Below are 14,934 nucleotides of genomic sequence, written 5' to 3' on the forward strand. Positions count from 1 at the left end.
GTCGAAGACATGGCTCACATCCCACGTTGCTGTGGCTGTGGTGTAGGCTGGTGGCTACAACTCCGATTCAACCCCTACCCTGGGAACCTCCATATGCCCTGGGTATGGCCCTAAAAAGACAAAAAAAGGAGGGGGGCGGTGTGTGGGGAACTGAAGGGTCTGGAAGTAGAAATTATTCGAGAGAGTAAAGCTCTGCTGAGAGCTCCACCCTCAACAGGGTCGGGGCTCTACCACCTCCGCCTCCAACCCTGTGATGGGGGCTTCCAGGAAGCCATTCAGGCCCTGGGCTCCAATGGACTAGTGCCAAGAGGAGGGGCTGCACCGGGCTGGGGCAGGGGCCTCTGGGGCTAGAAAGCCCGCATGGTGTCATCATAAGTCCTGTAGCGCCTCCTAATGGGCGAAAGGATCTTGGCAGGAAGCAGGTAGAGGCGGATGCTGGATTCTCGGGGCTGAAGATGAAGTCACGGCCATTACCTGGAACAAGGCGCAGATCTGGAACCTCAGCGGGAAGCCTCTGAGAGGGGAACTTCTGAGGAACCCATGAGACTCCTCCCCCTGGGAAACGGCACCCACCATCTGCCAGGCCCAGAATGCTGGCAATTCTGCAACCATAGACAAACTGCCCTAGTCCTCTATTCCCTCATCCCCCCCCCAAACCCCTCCCACTTGGACCCTGCAAGCAACCAGCACAAGGGGAGGGGAGACAGTCAGGTGAGAAAACAGACAAAACCTCCCACAGCCCAGTCCCTGAAGGCAGCAGCCCCACTCCTGACCTTGGAGCAGAAAGAGGAAGATTGATTTCTGAGGGACGATGAAACTGTCCCTTCCTATCTGATCAGATGCTTTAACCCCCTGAATGGGTCGTGAGTTTGGGGACATAGAATGACCACACCTGAAGCTGACAGAAAAGACCTGGGGTCAGTAGGGCTTTCGTGCAGGTGGGTGAAGGGGAAAGGCCTCCCCCGCTGACTAGTTCGAGGGGACAGTGAGAGGCAAAGCCCGAGCGGCATTGAGATGACGTCCCCGATTCCGGGACTGGTGTCACTGAGCTCAAGCCTTCACATTGGGCCTGACACTCCCCACCCCTGTCATCCCCCAGAGGCACAGCCTTGACCCACAGGGAGGTTCCGGAAGAAAATTCTTCCTCCGCTTTCGTCCAGAATTGAGGAATGTTTACTAATTTTTCCTTCCTATTTGCCTGGAAATGACACTAAAAACAAGAAAAAAAAAAAAGGACTCCTTGTCCCCGTGCAAAACACCCACACCCTCTGAACTCTTCACCCTGCCGCCGTCTGACTTCACCCCAGGATGGCGAGGTATGAGGTTGGCGGAAAGGTTCTTGGGAGGATAAGCTTGGCCCGGGAACAAAAGCTGATTTCGAAAGCTTTTTGTGCACTGGAGGGGGAGGAGTCTGAGCAAAGACTAGAGGAAGCATGGAGGGGGGAGTTCTGCAAAAAAAACTTAAAATTCCCCAGGGATGCTGGAACTGTGATCTGATCAATCCTTTTAGGATCTTGCTATTCTTGGGGGGCGTGGGAGGCTGCTTATGAACCTTCCCTTTCTCACTAGCCTTGTACCAAGCTCGGGACTAGCCCTTTCCTTCTTTAAGAGTCAGGCTCAGAAAGGAAGGGCCCTGAAGAGAAGGCAGTAGGACGAGGCAGGGGCTGGGGTTCTGCAGCCAAAGAGTCCAGGGTCTTCAGCTTACAGACCTGCTGATCAGACACCCACCAGGAAGGGTGCAGCTCCCAGGAAGGACCCAGCTGAGCAGAGGCGTGGGCCGGAATGCGAGTGGGGCCGTGAGCCTGGAAAGGAGGGGCATTCCAGAAAAGCCTGTCTTCCCCAGCCCGGAGGCTCCAGGGAGCCGAGACTCTGGTTCTCTGTATCATAAAAAGCACTTATTGTGCTGATGATGTCAGTGGTATTTCAGGGCCTAAAGAAGTCTAGTTTTTCACAGACTCTAGGACAGAGGGCTCCCAACACTCTTCAAAGGATGCTAGGCCCTAAATAAAATCCTTATGTCACCAGGCCACCATGTCTCTCTCTCTCTCTCAGGCACTGGTGCCAAGAAGCAGTCAAAACCCCCCATCAGCCAATGGCAGCACTTCTTGGATGAGTTTCCCGAAGAGCTTAATCATGAACAAATTGCTGTCACTTCGCCTGCAGCTGACAAGCCCAGGAGAGTTTCAGGACCAGGCCTTCCCTGGGGAGAACACAGGTCTTCCGGGAGCCTCGGCTTTTCAGTGCTTGTTTACATGGGGGAGTCACTCCAGAGAGCCGAGCACCCTGTAGAGTTAGTGGGGCTTCTCGGCTCCAGCACTAATGGCCTTTGGGTGGATAATTCTGTGTTGTGGGCGTAGCCCTGTGCCTTGTGGGATGTTTAGGGCCATGCCTGGCCTCCATCACCAAGATGCCAGTAGCTTCCTCTCCCCATTTTCCCTTATTGAGACAATCAAAACTATCCCCAGACAGGGAGTTCCCTTTGTGGCTCGGCAGGTTAAGAACTCATCTAGTATCCATGAGGACATGGTTGTGATCCCTGGCCCAGCTCAGTGGGTTAAAGGATCTGGCTTTGGGAGTTCCCGTTGTGGCCCAGCAGTTAACGAGTCTGACTAGCATCCATGAGGACGCACGTCCTATGCCTGGTCTTGCTCAGTGGGTTAAGGATCCGGCATTGCCATGAGCTGTGGTGTAGGCTGCAGATGCCACTCGGATTCCGCATTGCTGTGGTGTAGGCTGGCAGCTGCTGCTCCTATTCGACCCCTAGCCTGGGACCCTCCATATGCCGTGGGTGTGGCCCTAAAAAGCAAATAATAATAATAATAATTTTAAAAAGGACCTGGTGTTGTCATGAGCTGTGGTGTAGGTCATGGATGCAGCTCAGATCTGGTGTGGCTGTGGCTGTGGCTGTAGGCCAGCAGCCGCAGCTCCAATTCAACAGGTAGCCTGGGAACTTCCATATGCTGCACTTGCGGCCCTAAAAAGAAAAAAAAAAACAACAGGAAAAACCTACTCCCAGATATCGCCAAGTGTCCTCAGGGTCAAAAATCATTCCTGGTTGAGAAGCTGAGAGCTGTCCTCATTCAGCAACTAGACAGCTAAGGAGATCAAGGACAAGCTGGGCCACACGTATCCCAGGGGACTTTTCCCTCCAGGACAAAGGAGTCCATCCCCAAATGAAGCTCCAGAAGCACATCCATCAAGGTGAGAGGTTAACAGTATAAGGAGAATTTGCTGAATGGCAGTGCAAAGGCCAAGTCTACACAGCCCCTGTATCAGTTAGTGCTCTGTTGGATGCACTATGTGACAGAAAAGTCAACCCTAAATGACTTAAGAGGGATCAGGAGTAGCAGAGCAGACCAGGGACTTAGGCATGGTGCTGACTCAGGCCCAGCTTGAACCAGGGACTCAAACAATATTGCCAGGACTTGATTCTGGATTTTGCTCTTCTCCAGTCTGTCTTACTGGAGGGGCGAGACGGCTGCCCGCGCTCCAGTCCTGCATTTCCCTAGGTTGAAGACTCATGGAGTTAAAAATGGGAAGATGTTTTCTTTCTGCCACCCCAGCAGAAGCTTCATTGCACTTCCTTGGCTCTGATTGGGTCAAGTCTGTTACCAAGCAAAATACCAAAGCCTGGGAATGTGCTGGCCTCGTTAGCCAAGCTGTCATCACATGCCCACCCGGGATTTGGGAGTACAGTCAGCTCTGCCTGCTCGTCATCAAAGATGGAAACGTGAGAGTTCCCAAGAGGAAACTCAGGGTACAATGACCAGAGAACAGGCAAAAGGATTCCAGATGACAAAAAAGCAACAGGTAGCTTCCACAGTCCATCCCAAAAAGCAGCTCGGAACACACATCCATCAAGGTGAGAGGTTAACAGTATAAGGAGAATTTGCTGAATGGCAGTGCAAAGGCTGTGCTAAGACCACCCAAGTCAGCAACCAGGTGATGAACAAAACTCTCTTATTTGTCACTAGGACAATCTAGCAACTGACATGATTCATTTAAATGGCTTCCTGAAAGGGAGACCACCAGACTTTCACCATGATTCTTCCTCCCTTTCTTCCATGGTAACATACTTGCGATTGAGCCTATAGCTGCCCAGCTGGGCACAGCATCTCCAAGCCTCCTTTGCAGTTAAGTGTGACCATCAGACTAAGTTCACACTATATGAACAGAAGAGATGACCGGACATATGCTAGAAGATAGGGGGCATCTCATCCACACTCTTTCTCCTTCTCTTGAACCAGAACATGACCTTGCCTGAGACCCAGCTGTGATTATGCAAGTGAGAATGATGCCTTAAGGGATGACAGAGGAAAATGCAGAGGAACCTGGATCCCTGAATCACCAGGTGGAGCAGAGCCTCCCTCCAGCCTGGAATGAGTACCTCAAGTGGAAAAGAAAGAAATTTCTGTCTTTTCTATGTCATTACATTATCGCATTTCCTCTATTTTAAGTTGTAAGTTTTTCCCATATTCTATTATCTCTGAAATCCATGACACTATTGGGCAGGGAGTGGCCACCCTTAAGTCAGGCCCCAGAAAAATATTTTTGTGAGGCTCTTGCCTGTATAAACAAAGTAACTTAAAATCAACACTTTATAAAATTCATAAGTCTGTGTGAGGCATAATGATTTATCAATGAAGATTTAGAATAATGAGTAGAGACGAGCTGCATATGTATTTGCTTATTGTCTCATCAGTGCACATGGAGACCTTTCCTCCTGGCCAGGCACCATCTCTCTTGTTTAGAGCCAGAAATCTACTTCTTCATAATTTCGCATCTCCCACCAAGAGAAAACAATGACAACACATCGTTATGTTGAGGAAATACTGGACACAAAATATTATTAAAGGACAGAGTGCCAAAGTGCTATTTCAGACTTCACTGGCTTTTGTCGCATACTGTTGACCTGTTAGATGTTTACTGCAGCTTCATCGCCATTCTGGAAACTGCACATTGCGTGGAAGGGATATTTTGTGTTCATGTGATAGCAATCCTATGTGTGTCCGGTCCCAGACACCTTCGCTGACCAAAGCTAATGTTGAAGGATGGAGTTATTTTTTTTTTCTTCTTTGCTGCATCTCGCAGCATGTGGAAGTTCCCTGGGCCAGGGATCACACCCAAGCCACAGCAGTGGCAAGGCTGAATCCTTAACCAGTAGACCACTAGGGAACTCCGAAAAAGGGATTTTTTTTAAACAAGTAACAGTGGTAACAGAATCCTGGGGTTTTGAATTTAGAATACGCTTAGACTGTAAAAGCCAGTCTCTTTCACCACTTGAAAGTGTAAAGTGAGTTGATTTCCAGACCTCGGGCAGGTCCCACCACCCAAGAGTCTGGTTTTCCCAGTAGCAGAGCGCTAGCCTCTGCCCAAGTCCTAGGGCAGCGTGGTGCCCTCCAGCAAATGTGCCTGGGACTTGGGAGGTCCTGTCTGCTGTGCCCTTACTCAGCTCCACCCAGAGTGCTCCCAGGCGGCTGGGCTCTTAGAATAGCTTGGAGGCAGCGCTGTGAGGAGGGGCGCTAGAGTGCAGCCAGCTGGGGGAAATTGCAGGCCTACTGGACCCTCCCTCACCCTCCTCTCCCCCTCCCCCTCCCCAGGATTGAAACTTTCCCCTTGGGGGCTGCTGCAAGACCACCCAAGGGCCAGCAAAGGAGCCAGTGACTGGTGAGCCACAGCCCACAAGGTATGCAGGGTCACATTATACAGAAATAGCAAAAGGGACAAGTTCCAAGTGGGAAATGGCAGATAATGGGACAAGATCTTGAGTCAGCAGAACCTTTATATCAAAATCAATTTAAGTCTGGGAGTTCCCTGGTGGTCTAGTGGTTAGAATGCATTGCTTTCACTGCTGCCCGGTTCAACCTCTGGTCTGGGAACTGAGATCCCACGTCAAGCCACTGCACAGTGTGGCCAAAAAATAAACTAAAATTTAAGGCTAATCTTTCAGGAAAAAAAAGAAAAAAAGCACTAATCTATCTATTACTGTAACTGCAATCATCGTCCAATATCCAAAGCTTCACTTATGTTCATGAATCTAGACAAAATTTGGAAGGTAGGTGGGGGACACCCAGACTTAGAAAGCCTTTGCTGCTGGGGTTGGATCTTTGATGGAGGTCGGTCATGCCTCAAAACCTTTGTTAATGCCAAAGTCATGACCATTTAGTGACACAGGCTGGACTTTCCAAGGACATGATGCAATACAGCATTCCTTTCTTATCATAATAAATCTTTGTGCCAACATTGAATGAACTCCAGGCAGGGGCAGGGGCTCTGCTTTTCCTGGTACCAGGGTTAGTCACTTCCTGCCTCTGCAGGATCCTTCTGGCAAGATCAGGAAAGTGCCAGCAGCAAAACCTGGGTGTCCCTCACTTGGAAAAATAATCCCAAAGATAATAGAGAAATACTCTTTTAAGATATGCTGCATCAATCACTGATGCTCTTGGCATGAAGATTGACATTGTTGGGGAAAACATAGCAATGATTGTGGGATGAAAAATGGTTCAGAAGGATCGGCTGCCTGACGTCAGTGAGCACACACAGTCACTAGGCACAGGCAGTCCCCTTGTCTCTGGCCCTAGAGGACTGGCCTCACCAGGCTGGGTTGTTTTCCACTGGCCTTCAGACAAAGTTATGTATCAACATGTGTTCGGTCAGTTGCAGGCTGTGCTGAAGACACACCATGTGTGGGTGCAGAGCCATCCCTGGAAAGACCCCACCCCACTAGTCTTACTAGTCAGCTAGTAAAAGCCACATAGATGTGACAGCTGCTGCGAATTCCTCCAGCTTGCCCTTAGAGAATAACTGACCCTTGACAGTTTGTAAAGCACTTTTGCCTGTTTTCACTTGTTCCATCCTCACCACCCTGAAAAGGAAGGCAGATGTTAGCAGCACTCCGTTTTAGCAATGAAAAGAGCAGCTCTGAGAGGTAAAGGGACTTAATCAGGAGACCCTGGGTTGTCACAAAGCCTGGATTTATTTGACTGAGATCTTTAATGCCACATCCTGGGATCTGTCCACCATACCATGAAGTCTACTTTCAGGGAAATCGCATTTCTATCTTGGTCTTTTGCATGATCTGGATCTAGCTTGTTTTGTGTTCGTTGTTTTCTGTTTGTTTGTTTTGGGGTTTGTTTTTGTGCTAAGGATGTTTCCAGTCTACAATGAAAATTCTGGTAGAGCCAGAACCCCATTTGACCGCAAACATTGCAGACACTTTCTGCTCAATGATGTTCTCACAGATTGCCCACGAGATAGCCTGGTTCATGCATCGTATCCCTTATGGAAGCAGGGGGTGCTTTTAAGAAGGGGGTGGGTAGTCTTCACCTCATTTTCAAGTTATACAAGAAACCCTCAGTATACTTGGGTTTTCTGAACCATGGGATGGAGTTGACAGAACACCACCAACTACCCCCCCACCCAAGTATTAGTATCTATTTGCCTCCATTGGCACATTTTTGTTATTTTTTATTGAAGCAGAAGGGTTTTGAGTTTTCTTCAGTTTGTTTTGTTTGGGTGCCAAATTCTGTGGGGAGAGCATAATTTTCTAAGGGCGAGCTGAAGGAATTCAGGAGAGGCATGGAGGGTTGTGAGCTGCCACCCCCAACTTGCCTGGGAGACTCATTTCCAGCCCCCGGGAGGGACAGATTAGGATGATAAATGGAGAGAGGAGTCATCATGTAAGAAGCGACTAAAGATACAAGTGGTTCTGCCTTGGGACCCAGGCAGCAAGGGGCCGCCATTCGGGGAGAAGACCATCTGTTGCCCACTGCTCCATCCTGCCCTCATACCAGCAAGTTAGTGGTACAGAGTGGTCCCAGGAGACAATGCCATGTCCAGGCAACAGGAGTGATTGCTACAAGAACACATGTGTGTACCCCTTTTTTCTCTTTCTTTTTAGGGCCACACCTGCGCATATGGAGGTTCCCAGGCTACGGGTCAAATACAAGCTGTAGCTGCAGGCCTACACCACAGCCAAGGCAATGTCAGATCTAAGCCAAGTCTGGGACCAACACCACAGCTCACAGCAATGCCAGATCTTTTTTTTTTTTTTTTTTTTTTTTTTGTCTTTTTGCCTTTTCTAGGGCAGCATCCATGGCATATGGAGGTTCCCAGGCTAGGGGTCGAATCAGAGCTGCAGCCGCCGGCCTATGTCAGAGCCACAGCAACTCGGGATCCGAGCCATCTGCGACCTATACCACAGCTCACGGCAACGCCGAATCCCTAACCCACTGAGCAAGGCCAGGGATCGAACTCGCAACCTCATGGTTCCTAGTCGGATTCATTAACCACTGAGCCATGACGGGAACTCCAACACCAGATCCTTAACCCACTGATCGAGGCCAGGGATCTAACCTGCATCCTCATGGACGCTAGTCAGGTTCGTTTCTGCTGAGCCATGATGGGAACTCCTTATGGGGTGCCCTTTTGAGGGGCTGTGAAGAGTGACCATTGGTGGGAGTTTGCGGTAGAAGAACACAGTGCATCTGCCCTGTGTCCTATGGGAGACACTTCAGGAACCTCCAGAGGTATCTGAGGAAGAGGTGGCAGGGCAGAGGATAAGTAGAAACTTGCACAGTCCTTCGAGAGGGGCTCCGAGCTAATGAAATTGAGTCTGGATGTCAGCAGGACCCCACTGGCACCGCAGGCTGCTGAAGTCTGGTGGTTCTGGGTTGTGACACCCTGCACGTTCTTTTTCTCTATGCCATTCAACCTCCGGATCCTGCCTTTGGAGAAGAGGCCATGAACGTGCTTCCCGTGCAATTCTCCCACGAGCTGATGGCCTGGCCCCTCTGGCGTCCCTTCCACAGAGGCCCTAGTCAAGGGGGAACCTCTCAGAAACTTCCTCGGGCAGCAGCTGGAGAAGTCTAGCTGTTGGGTTTGGGGCTAAGAGGAAAAGAAATACCTCTATTTCTATGTTAGAGGACAGTACCAGACACGATTTGCTAAAGACTTCTGAGTGATGAGGCTACTGGGCAAAGATTTTTTGCTACTACAACTGAAATTGGAAGGAGAGGATCCGTGGAATCGACAGCATCATACAGGATTTAGATGAAAGCAGCAAAGGATTTCCCAACATCAAAGGGAATGGATTCTCTGCTCTGCTCTGGGACCATTTTTAAGGGAAACAGAGAGGCCTCCCTTGTTTGCCAGCCTTCCAGATCTTGAAATGGCTCTCAACATGGCTTTTCCTGAATTCCCATCCTGTCCTTAAGTTCACTGGTCATCTGTCTGGGTCCCACATCTTCATTTCAGCATTTAACAACACTCAGCTGTGAACTTCTCAGGGGTAGAGACTGTGTCGTATTCTTTGATGTGTCCTTGGCCCTTAGGAGGTGCAACACACACGGTAAATGTTGGTTGGTTCGATCATAAGTGACAAGCTGCCTTGAGACAGGAGGATACGTTAGTGCTCCATAGGGTATATGTGTTCACACTTTTGAGCCTCACCCAGGGAATGGACCGTGAGAAGCTACTAGAAGCCGTTATGAGGCCTCAATGAGGAAGCATCAGGAAAATATCTCTACCGCGTCTGGTCTCATACAGTGCTTTTCTTCCCTCTGTCCCCTTCCTTCAGCCTGACATTGAGTCTCAAAGCAAAGGTCGGGGCTCTATGCAAACACGAGAGATCTGAAAAAAAAAAGGGAGTTCCTGTTGTGGCTCAGTGGGTTATAAACCCAACTAGTATCCATAAAAATGCGGGTTCGATCCCTGGTCTCGCTCAGTGGGTTAAGGATCTGGCGTTGCCATGAGCAATGGTGTACATTGCAGATGTGGCTGGATCTGGCGTTGCTGTGGCTGTGGTATAGGCTGGCAGCTGCAGCTCCAATCCAACCCCCTAGCCTGGGAATCTTCCTGTGCGGCAGGTGCGGCCCTAAAAAGAAAAAGAAGAGAGAGAGGAGATCTGAACAATTTCTCAAGAAGGGCAAAGGGCCTGAGGGAACTGATGACGGAGAAGATGAGCAAGATGCAGGTCCTGCACTGGGATCGGGGGAGCAAGAAGAGAAACCAAGTGTGCTCACAAAAATGGCAGTGAGGTGGGATGGGGGACAGTTCTGGTGCCAGAGCACAGCTACCCCCAGGAGCTTCCTCCTTCCGCTGTGGATCCAGTCCACTCAGGAGGGGCAGCCAGCGGGTGTGCGCAGGACTGGCACAAGGGCTATCAGGAACAGCTCCTTCACACCACAGCCCGGTGCCTTCCTGAGGAAGAAAAGATGCCAAACCAATCCCCGAGAGAGGAATGAACTCAAAGGAAAGGGGCTAGTCAAACCCCAGGGTCAGTCCAGCCATCGGCTCCCCAGCAGGAAAGAACTTCACTCAAGGGACCAAAAGACTCCTTAATGCAAGATCTGGATCATTCCAAAGTCCCTTCTTAAGTGGAGGGAGGCTAATGGCACTGCCGCAAGCTAGACAAAAACATGGGAGTTCTTTTCAACTGGGGCGTGTAAAATAGAGGTGAGAGGCTGAGAACACCAGGGCAGCAGTTCCACAGAAGGACTGCAATACAGACCCAGGGTGGCACCTCCCCACCCCAAGACGCCAGCAGTGTCAGACTCCAAAAGAGCTGTTTAAGAGCTGCTAATTACTGAGATTCCAGTAAGAGCTCTGTCTTAAAAGTGATTTTTGAACTGATTGCAGCTTTTTGAACTGATTGCTGCTGTAAACTATAAAGCAAAGACTCTAAATAAAGGTGAAAAATCCTTTGATCAAACACAAAAGAACTCTTCCAAATAAAAATACCTTTATTTGACACACACATCATAGCTGTCAGTTTCACATGTGTAAACAAATAATTTGTACACATCTATTAAACACATAAGTTCCCTGAGACAGGGACCATACCTGTTCATCCTTATAACTCCTGACAGTATTTAGCATCGTGTCTGGCACATAGAAGTTGCTTACTGGATTGAATTTAACTGAAGCAATTGCTGTATTAATGCTTTAATCAGATCATTGTCATTTTTAACAATAATGGGCCATTATAAAATGAATATTAGGAATAAGCAATACAAAAGGCCATTTTAATAGCCTCAGATCCAGAAAAACATACCTATTTTTCCAGAAGCCCAAAAGAAATATGCAAATACAGTCATTCTTAAAAGGCAAGCCAACCACTCTACATTCTACTACACGGGACTGTGTTGGTTGTGCTGTGTGTGTTGCTAGGCAACCACTTGGTAATTCCCCATATAATAGAGATGAACCTGTCATCTGCTTTCTCGGCTATCTGGGACTCGAGGAGACAACAGGTAAAGGACAGCCAAGAACACCTACACCTGGTTGTCACAATCACTCCTGAAGTGTGATGACACTGGAGAAAACCCCCAAGCCCTGTCAGAAAGTGCTGGAGGGAGAATTTTGTTAAACTATTAGCATTAGACATCAGGTGAATTTTCTTGGATTTACCCTGTGGGTAAATCCCGAGGGTTATCCTGTTATTCCTGTCCATAAAGCAGGGGACCAAAAGACCTCAAGTCCTGCACGCGGATGGCTCTCAATTCAGCAGGGGCTCCAGATCTGCGGGTCCCATGCCTCCAGCTGGGATGGAATTTTACCAGATAAAAGCAGCCTTTTAAGTCTTAAAAGGGACACTCAACATCTCAAAGAAACCCACATTCTGGGTGAACAAACCCTACGCTTTTACATCAGAAGAAAATGCTCTTAGTAATTTCTTTGGACATGACTTTCCAGACATTTTAGGCAAATGAGCTGCCTTGTAAAGACCCCACTTATCCACTGCAGGTACTGATATCATTGTCTTTGAAATAGATGGAAAACCCAAAGAAGCTTTGGAGAATGCATGAGGAATGTCTGAAAGTGTCTCTGACATTCTCAACTTAAATTTAAATGCCACTTCAAATTTGGAAGGCTAAGTAAGAGTACTCATCTTTGTCATATGAATTTCAAAAGGACCAACCCCCAGAGTAAAAGAAATGAGAGTATTTGCCCACTCCCTATTCCCATGAGCATCACATATTTAAGCTATTTTCAGTAATGACTTGCTTTTTGGTCTCCTGTTTGAGATTTAGGATCTTGGACTCTGGGATCAGGCAATCAGCTGGGCACAAAATCAACCAGGTAGTTTTGACAAACAACGGAGCAAGGCTTCAACTCAACATCCGGTACCAACCTGGCTTGTCCAACCTGCTGTGATGCTGACTTAAGCCCAGCTGGCCAACCCTGCAGAGTGAAAGCTGTCGAAACCACCAGCCCTGCCTCTCCAGTGCTGGAAAGGGAAGCACTGGTTGAGAAGTTCCTGAGCACGTCTCTGCAGAGGAGAGCCATGGCATCTGTCATCTCTACTGACTACCAGCTTTTACAAGGCTCTTCATGCAGTTCCAAATAGAGTCAGCCATGAGCCAAATCAAATATGAAGGAGGCTTCAAGGGCAATCTTTTCTTTTCTTCTTTTTTTTTAGGATTGTGCCCCTGGCATATGGCGGTTCCCAGGCTAGGGGTCGAATTGGAGCTGCAGCTGCTGGCCTACACCATAGCTCACAGCAACGCCAGATCCTTAACCCACTGATCGACGCCAGGGATTGAATCCACGTCCTCATGGATACTAGTTGGATTCTTAACCCACTGAGCCACGACAGGAACTCCAAGGGCATTCTTGAGCAAATGCTCAAAAGACCCTCCATTGACTGGGGGTGGAGTGGGCTGGGCTGGGGGTGGGGGTGGGGGATGCGTAGAAGGAGGGACAGAGGCTCTGGAATTTCTTTGCCAGAATTACAAGTGTGGAGCAAAACTATGGGCAGCTAGCTACCTTCCATCCATGTTTTCAACATGCCCCAATGAAACATACAATTACGTGCAAAAGACCTGGAGGTGGGTGAGAGCAGAGTGTGTCACGGAACCAACAAAAGAAAAGGAGAGCTTTATTTGGCCCAGGAAGTAACTCACCCTCCTGATTGGTGGCGTCTTCCGTCTATGGAGTCAGTGATGGGGAAGCCTGCCGGTAAATTTTCAGGAACCTGGGGTCCCAGCAATGTTAAGTTGGTTTGAACACTTAACTATGTAGACGTTGATTTGTGGGAGAAAAACATTCAATAAAAGCCTTGCCCTGCAGGCTCCAGTGGAGGAGAAGATAGGTACGCAAGAAATGACAATGCAAGTCAGTCTGCACCAAGCCACAAGAGAGAGAAAGTGTTCCGCTGCAGGAATAATTAATGTCTGTGTGGAGGCTGCCCGATCTTGGGCCAGTTTGCTGTCACTGGCATGTCAGGGTCCACCGAAGAGCCCCGGCTCTGTCTGGCTTTCTGCCGTGGAGGCCTGTGTCCCCTGCCTTGTGGTGAGCCCAGGCTGGGGAGCTAGGCTGTGATCCAAAACCTGTTTACAGAAGGGAGGGAGGTCCACAGGGCAAGACAGGATGTCAAGGAGAAGGTCGAAGTGAAAAATCAAGTGGTCCACACAAAGGGAAACTGAACAGCTTTCTGAGTCATCTAGAGAAAGAAGTTGTGAGTTTAAATTGAAGACCTCATATTCAGTGGGGGGAGATGCCATGTTAAAAATCCTACGTAGGGGTTCCCGCTGTGGCAGAGCCAGGTTAAGGATCTGGTGTTGCTACAGCTGCAGCATAGGTCACAGCTGCAGCTTGGATTCAATCCCTGGTCCAGGAACTTCCATATGCCATGGGTGCAGCCATTAAACCACAAAAAAATCTTCCCACTCAAAAGATTCTCTGTAAGGGCTCTAATAAGTAAAAGGCAGCTGCTGAGTGGCTTGGAAACATATGTGGGTTGAAATCAGCATTTACCCCCGCCCCCCACGCACAACAAATATCTCTGCCGTGTGTAGCATGAAAGCGAGCATCAGGTGGAGGTATTTTTTGCACGCTTCGCCTTCACGGTGCCCGGTCACCATTCCTGCATCCTTTCCCACACAGGTGCTCCAACCCAGTACCTTCCGGCCCCACTCCCCGCTGGCCTCCTCCTCCGCAGAACAGGAAGGGGTGTGGGAGCACCATTTCCACTGGAACACTGACGACACAGCCTACAAGAGCAGCCAAAAGCAAGGACTCTGGAATTCAATTCCTGGCTCCACCGCTCACCACCAGTGACCCTGGCAGGCGACATGGCCTCTTTATCTTAGTTTGCTCCTCTGTAAAACGAGGCTGATGATACCACGACCCTGTCACAGGACTGTGGGAGGATTAAATGAGTAAATCTGGGCAAATCACGTAGGACAGTGTCTGGAAAGAGTAAGCACTCTGTGTCAGCTGTCGTGAGCAAATTTGTCTTGGGTTCTAAAGTATGTGCGTGTCGAGCAATTCTACTTAAAGAATTCTAGGTTTGGGCAAGAAATGGAGAGCTATTCGGGATGGGTTTCCATCATCCCTGAAATCAAACCTGTGCCTACATGTGAACAGCCTGACTGTAACCCAAAACATCCCTTTATTGTCTCTGCTCTTCCAGATAGCCCTAAAAGTGTGAGCCAAGAACGAACCTGGCTGGTGGGGGGCCTCGTGGCCTGACATCCTGCTATGGTCCAGCTTTGCCTCTGCCAGCCCGGGACCTGCAGGTCCCTCTCACACACAGGCTGAGCCCCTCTCCTCCCCTCTCCTCTCAATGACCATGGCGCCGGGACTCTGGGACACACACACACCTGCCATCCCATCAGATCCTCTTTAAAAACCGTGAAGTGGGAGTTCCTGTTGTGGCTCAGCGGTAATGAAACCAACTAGTATCCATGAGGATGCGGGTTTGATCCCTGGCCCCGATCACTGGGTTAAGGATCTGGCGTTGCTGTGGCTGTGGCTATGGCTGGCAGCTCCAGCTACAATGTGACCTCTAGCCTGGGAATTTCCATGTGCCATGGGTGTGGCCCTAAAAAGACAAAAAAAAAAAAAATCTTTTTTAAATAAAAACAAAAACCACGAAGTGGTCAGCAGCAGTCCATGCTGGGTGCCAGATTCAGACTAGAGAGTAACTGT

The 14,934-nt window shown here is 49.1% G+C and overlaps 1 long non-coding RNA gene across 1 annotated transcript; it reads left to right on the forward strand.

The window, feature by feature from the left end:
* Nucleotides 671-14,689, forward strand: LOC106504515. Its single transcript, XR_001298064.2, has 4 exons — nt 671-1,316; nt 2,053-2,215; nt 5,601-5,686; nt 13,888-14,689. It is a non-coding gene; the product is annotated as an uncharacterized LOC106504515 (long non-coding RNA).

This window comes from Sus scrofa, chromosome 7, assembly GCF_000003025.6.
Source record: "Sus scrofa isolate TJ Tabasco breed Duroc chromosome 7, Sscrofa11.1, whole genome shotgun sequence".
In the NCBI taxonomy this organism is placed as follows: Eukaryota; Metazoa; Chordata; class Mammalia; order Artiodactyla; family Suidae; genus Sus; species Sus scrofa.